The sequence below is a fragment of the Cololabis saira genome, chromosome 18, assembly GCF_033807715.1.
Source record: "Cololabis saira isolate AMF1-May2022 chromosome 18, fColSai1.1, whole genome shotgun sequence".
Lineage (NCBI taxonomy): Eukaryota > Metazoa > Chordata > Actinopteri > Beloniformes > Belonidae > Cololabis > Cololabis saira.
Window position 1 is genome coordinate 5,553,744 of NC_084604.1, and position 6,403 is coordinate 5,560,146.

At 47.0% G+C, this 6,403-nt stretch overlaps 1 pseudogene; it reads right to left on the reverse strand.

Moving 5' to 3' along the window:
- Nucleotides 1–459: 459 nt before the first annotated feature.
- LOC133418682 (uncharacterized protein K02A2.6-like) lies at nucleotides 460–4,330 on the reverse strand (annotated as a pseudogene).
- Nucleotides 4,331–6,403: the final 2,073 nt, after the last annotated feature.

Consider the following 6,403-nt stretch of genomic DNA (forward strand, 5'->3'; position numbering starts at 1 on the left):
TTGGACTGGCTGCTGGTTGGACTATTAGGCACTGCAACATACGTGTTACTGTTGTTAACTCCAAATAACTAAATGTAAGAACAAGGAATATAACTGCAGGAACAAATGCAAACAAAGGATCTGCTGTGATACCACATCTCCTCCCCCTTAAGTTAACAACTTAAACCTGTCTGAAATGTGAATATACGTGCTGTAAAATACACTATGATCAACATAAAATAATAAAACAATTAGGACTCTTTTTACTTTACAGGTTTAACTATTACAATGAAAATGTGTACTTTCAGAGATATCAGATCGCACTCTTTCTCACAAAATCCTTTAGACGACCAGGTGAACGTCTCTCTCTCGGGGAGCGCCACACCACTGGAGCCACAGGCGAGTCTGGTGGAGCTGGAACATCTGGAACACATGGACCCTCCTGTATCTTGCACGACAGAGGTTTTGGTGTTATATCCATCACGGCTTCAGCTCTTTGTCCAGTTTGCTGGGAACAGTGTCTCTTAATCCGGCTCTAACCTGATCAACATGACGCTTCACAGTTTTACCATTTCCGATGGTGGCGGTGTATGACACTGGACCAGATGAGCTCTCGATGACAGCTGGGATCCACTTTGGACCAAAGGAGTAGTTTCTAATGAACACGTTGTCCCCTGGTGCGAACCTTCTCAGTCTTTTCTTTATGTCGTGATTCTCTTTCTGTTTTAGTAGCTTTTGCTGCACTCTTGTTTTCACATCCGGCAGGAGCAGGTCAAAAGCTGAACAGAGTCTCTGTGACATCATCAACTCAGCAGGTGACAAGCCCGTCACTGCATGCGATGTGATTCATTAACCGAACAGAAATCTCGACAGTCTGGTTTGCAGTGTGTCACCTTTAACTTTCTTCATCCCCTCCTTAAAAAGTCTGGACTGCCCTTTCTGCCAGCCCGTTCGAGGACGGGTGAAAAGGAGCCGACTTCACATGATCAACGCCATTTTGCTTCATGAATGTCTCAAATTCAGCACTCGTGAAACATGTTCCGTTGTCTGACACCAACATTTTTGGCAGACCAAACACACTGAAACTCTCTCGTAGCTTCTCAATGGTCGCATGTGATGTAAGTGATTTCACAGGATAAATGTCCATCCACTTGGAATGAGCATCCACAATAATCAGAAACATCTCACCAAGGAAAGGTCCTGCATAATCCACATGGATCCTTGACCACGGCGACTCTGGCCATTCCCAGGAGTGTAACGGTGCAGTGGGAGGTGACTTGTGGTGTTTTTGACATTCCTCACATGACTGCACTTCTCTTTCAATGTTTTCATCCATACCGGGCCACCATATATATGACCTTGCCAGGCCTTTCATCTTTGACATGCCCATGTGCGTCTGGTGTAGAAGCTTGAGCATTTTATCTCTGCCTTTAAAGGGAATAATCACTCTGGCTCCCCAGAGCACATATCCATCTCTCATACTAAGTTCTGTTTTCCTTTGATGATATGGCTTGAAGCAAACATCCGTCTGCGCAGGCCAGCCCTTTAAGGTGTACTCATGAACTTGAGCCAAGATGACATCTTTAGCTGTCCAGTGTCTGATTTGTGTGGAGTCGACTAGTGTGTCGTCCAGCACATCCATCATCAAGACTTGTTCAGTCATCTCTTTTTTCAGGTGCTGTGTCTGGTAGAGAGAATCTGCTCAGCGCATCTGCATTTGCATGATGTTTGCCTGGCTTGTACACAATGTTGTACTCATAAGCGCTCAATGTCACAGCCCATCTTTGTACTCTCGGTGAGCCCATCTGAGGTATAGGATTCCTCACATTAAAGAGAGAGATCAGATGCTTGTGGTCTGTGTAAATAGTGAAAACTCGGCCATACAGGTATTTGTGGAATTTCTTGATGCCAAACATTACAGCTAAGCCTTCCTTGTCAAACTGAGAGTACCTCTTCTCCGCAGGTGAGAGTGTACGTGACATGAAGCTTAGGGGTCTCTCACTGCCATCATCCATCCTGTGTGACAATACAGCGCCCACTCCATATGGTGACGCATCGCAGGAGAGAACTAACTCTCGATCTGCCGAGTAATGCACTAATACACCTGCTGAGTTCAGCAGAGTCTTTGAATTTTGGAAAGCTTCCTCTTGTTTCTTTTGCCATGTGCAGTGCACCTCTTTTCTCAAAAGCTCGTGAAGGGGGGCCAACAGGGTTGCCAGGTTGGGAAGGAACTTGTTATAATAATTCAGTAACCCCTAGTACGCTTTGAGTTCTGTTACACTTGTGGGAGTAGGAGCATCCAGGATGGCTTTAACTTTCTTCTCCACCGGGTGGAGCCCCTGTACATCCACTCTGTGACCCAAGTGTTCCACTTCTTTCTGCATGAAAGCGCACTTACTTTGTTTAAGCCGCAAACCTACCTCCTCCAGCCTGCTCAACACCTCATCCAGGTTTTTTAGGTGATCGGCTTCATCCACTCCTGTCACCAATATGTCATTTAAAAACGCAGCTGTTAGAGATATCCCTTTCAGAAGACCTTCCATGGCCCTCTGGAAGATAACTGGTGCAGACGCCACTCCAAAAGGTAGTCTGTTGTATGTGAACAGTCCTCGGTGAGTGTTCACTGTCACATACTTTTTTGAATCATCATCCAGGAGTATTTGCTGGTATGCGTGGCTCACATTCAATTTGGAGAACTGCTTCCCTCCAGAAAGCGCTGCAAACAGGTCCTCCACTCTGGGTATTGGATACTGTTCCAGGGAAGCTACTGTGTTCATAGTAAGCTTATAATCTCCACACAGCCTTACAGTCCCAACCGGCTTCAGAAGTGGTACAACTGGCGCTGCCCATTCAGCATATTTCACCAGCGAGATGATGTCCTCTTCCAACAGTTGGTCAATTTCCTCATCTACCTTTGCGCGCATAGCAAAGGGAACAGAGGCAGAAGAAGCGTGGAGTGGCATCATGTTTCACATGGATGGTAGCTTCTGTGCCTTTGAGGGTGCCCGACTCCTCTTTGAACACATCCTCATGTTTGTTCAACACCTGCTGTAGTGTGGCTTCTATTGTCTTGAGCTGATGTATTTTTCTGGCTTTGTCCCCGTTTTTTATTTCTCTCCAGTTCAGCCACAATTCCTCCAGCCAGCCTCGTCCTAGCAAGCTGGGGCCATCCCCTTCAACCACCACAAGGGGCAACTTCCGTCTCTGCTGCTTGTATTTGACTCTGACAAATGTGGCGCCAATCACGTTAACAGGATCCCCTGTGTAGGTTTCCAGCTTTATTTTGAGAGGTTTCAGCGTAGTGAGGTCGGTGTGTTTCCACGTCTCTTTAAATGTCTGTTCGTTCATGACTGTTAGGCAACATCCAGTGTCTATTTCAAAGTTGACCTCTTTCTCATCAAGTTTCAAATCCACAGTGTAGGGGTCTCCTTTTCTTGGGTGCTCCGCACTCCAACGCCCTAACTTGTACAGTTTACTCCGATACTCTGGTCTACAGTTGATACAGTTCAAAGTGAAGGAGTCCTCTTCTGAGCTGTCAGTTTTACTTTCATTCACTGTCTCGTGCACTTTGTGAGCACGATAGTGTGTACTCTGCCTTTTATCTTTCTTTTCATATGCAAATTCATTTTTCTTCTGGTTCAGTTTAGTTTTGCTTCTACAGGCTCTTGCTAAGTGTCCAACTTTACCACAAGCGTGACATTTTTCTTGTTTGTACTTACAGTCTGCAGCTGTGAGCTTAGTTCCCTTGCACCGATAACACTCTCTGTTTTCTCCTTTAAAGGTACGAGTCTCCTGCTGTCCTTTGGTTATGCTGAAACATTTTGCTGTGGCATGTGAGGTCTGCAGATCATGTGCATTTTTATTTGCAGTTTCTAGTGAGACAACGAGTGACCTCAAACGTGAGGTCTGTTTCTGACAGGAGACGCCTCTGGATTCAGTCATCATTCACTCCGCAGACTATCCTGTCTCTCAACCTCTGCTGCAATGTGTTGCCGTAGTTACAAGTCGCTAAACGACGCAGCTCGGCCACATATTCCATGACTGACTCACTGGGCTTGCGGTTACGAGAGTCACATTTGTACCTTTGCACAATTTCACTTGGCTTGGGATCATAGTGGTTTTTCATCAGGAGTACAAGCTCTTGGAAGGATTTGTCTTTCGGCTTGTCCGGGCTGAGAAAGTTGCACATCAGACTGTAGGTTGATGCCCCGATGACACTTATCAGTATGGCTTTTTGTCTGTCTGCATCTGCAATCTTATTGGCCTCAAAAAACTGCTCGAGTATTTCGGTATACTCATCCCACGTCTGAATCTTGGGATCAAACGCCGCTAGGGTGCCAATAGTAGCCATATTTACTCTTCAGCGTCACTTTCTCTCTCTTCCAGCCATAAACTAACCGCTTTTGCTGGCTAGCTAACCTGTATCAGACTCCCGTCGTCAGGCAGAGACACAAACAGCAACTGTTTCAGGTCTCTGAATCAAGACTAGGCTACTGCGATTAATGGCGCTTTTCCACTAGTACCTACTCAGCATCGTCATCACGCATCGTCCCGGCTCCACCCGCTTTGTCCTTGTTTGTTTTTCCACAGCCAGGTGAGAAGTGGGCGGGTTGGGGTGAAGCTGCTGTGATGTACTCCATTGCGCAACCCCTTTGTTTGTGTCGGCGCGGATGAGAAAATCAGCTGGAGCCGCGAGCGACTGAGAGTAAAACAGAGCTCCTGTGGATCTGATCGTTCCTTATCACCCATCTACATCCCTTTTTTAATTCTCTTGTCAGCCACCAGGTTTATGAAAATCTTCACCTCAGAGTTGGATCACCATACAGACGTTTGCGCTGTATAATAAAATCGCCGCGAGCTACCAGTCGTTCTCGCGCTGACTCTGTCAGCTGTAAGAAAATCAAGACTGGTCTCAGAGTTAGGCCTCAGAGCTGGGCCTTAAGGTTCAAATTAAGGCTTTCCATGTTCACATAGGACTGTGGCCCAACAGCGGGAACCCCCCGACAAGGAGCCACCCAGATAGGCCCAGCAGCAAAGAGCCCCATACCCAGGTTTAAACAATGGACACCCATTCATCCATCCATCCATCCATTCATCCATTTTTTATACCTGATTCCTCCTTTAGAGGGTCACAGGGGTCTATTAGAACCTATCCCAAATAATAATAATAATTAAAGCTGCAAGCAGCGATGAACCAGGTGAGAAGTGGGCGGGTTGGGGTGAAGCTGCTGTGATGTACTGCATTGCGCAACCCCTTTGTTTGTGTCGGCGCGGATGAGAAAATCAGCTGGAGCCGCGAGCGACTGAGAGTAAAACAGAGCTCCTGTGGATCTGATCGTTCCTTATCACCCATCTACATCCCTTTTTTAATTCTCTTGTCAGCCACCAGGTTTATGAAAATCTTCACCTCAGAGTTGGATCACCATACAGACGTTTGCGCTGTATAATAAAATCGCCGCAAGCTACCAGTCGTTCTCGCGCTGACTCCCCGCTTCCTGATTCAAATGTCTGACGGCCCCGCCCCCCGACCAATCGGTGGCGTGGAGGGTGGTGACGTCAGATCCAGGCCCGACTCAGCCCGCTTAGAACCTCGGCAGCCTTGTTACAGAAAAAGTATCTGCTTGGCACGGCTCCAACCGCCTCGACCCGTAGTGGAAAAGTGCAAGACGGGCGAGTAGAAGCGCGCTGAGTAGGTACTAGTGGAAAAGGGCCATAACTGTCCCCAGAAACTGTGGAGGAAGAGAGGAAGAGAGAGGGGGGGAGCTTGCTCTTTATAGCTGGCCCAGGCTGTGACTGCGCCCCCCCCTGCGGTTTGGGCTCCATGCCCAATGAGAGGGCTATTCCTTATCACTGAAGGGCCGTAAATCCAAATCCTGCTCGGGCTTTGAGTCATTATGGAGGTTCCTTTGTTTCAACCATACGGTCAGCTGTAAGAAAATCAAGACTGGTCTTAGAGTTAGGCCTCAGAGCTGGGCCTTAAAGTTCAAATTAAGGCTTTCCATGTTCACATAGGACTGTGGCCCAACAGCAGGAACCCCCCGACAAGGAGCCACCCAGATAGGCCCAGCAGCAAAGAGCCCCATACCCAGGTTTAAACAATGGACACCCATTCATCCATCCATCCATCTATCTATCCATCCATTCATCCATTTTTTATACCTGATTCCTCCTTTAGAGGGTCACAGGGGTCTATTAGAACCTATCCCAAATAATAATAATAATTAAAGCTGCAAGCAGTGATGAACGGGCCCTCGCGTGTGCAATTTTCACCAATAAAGGTCAAGGACTCAAAACTAAGTCCGATGACCCCACCCATGACTCTTTATGTCAAACCATTCAAAAAATATGGCAGAAAATAGGAACTATAACATATCGACCAATCAGAAGAAGGGGCGGGGCTAATTTGCACCAATTATGTTCAAGG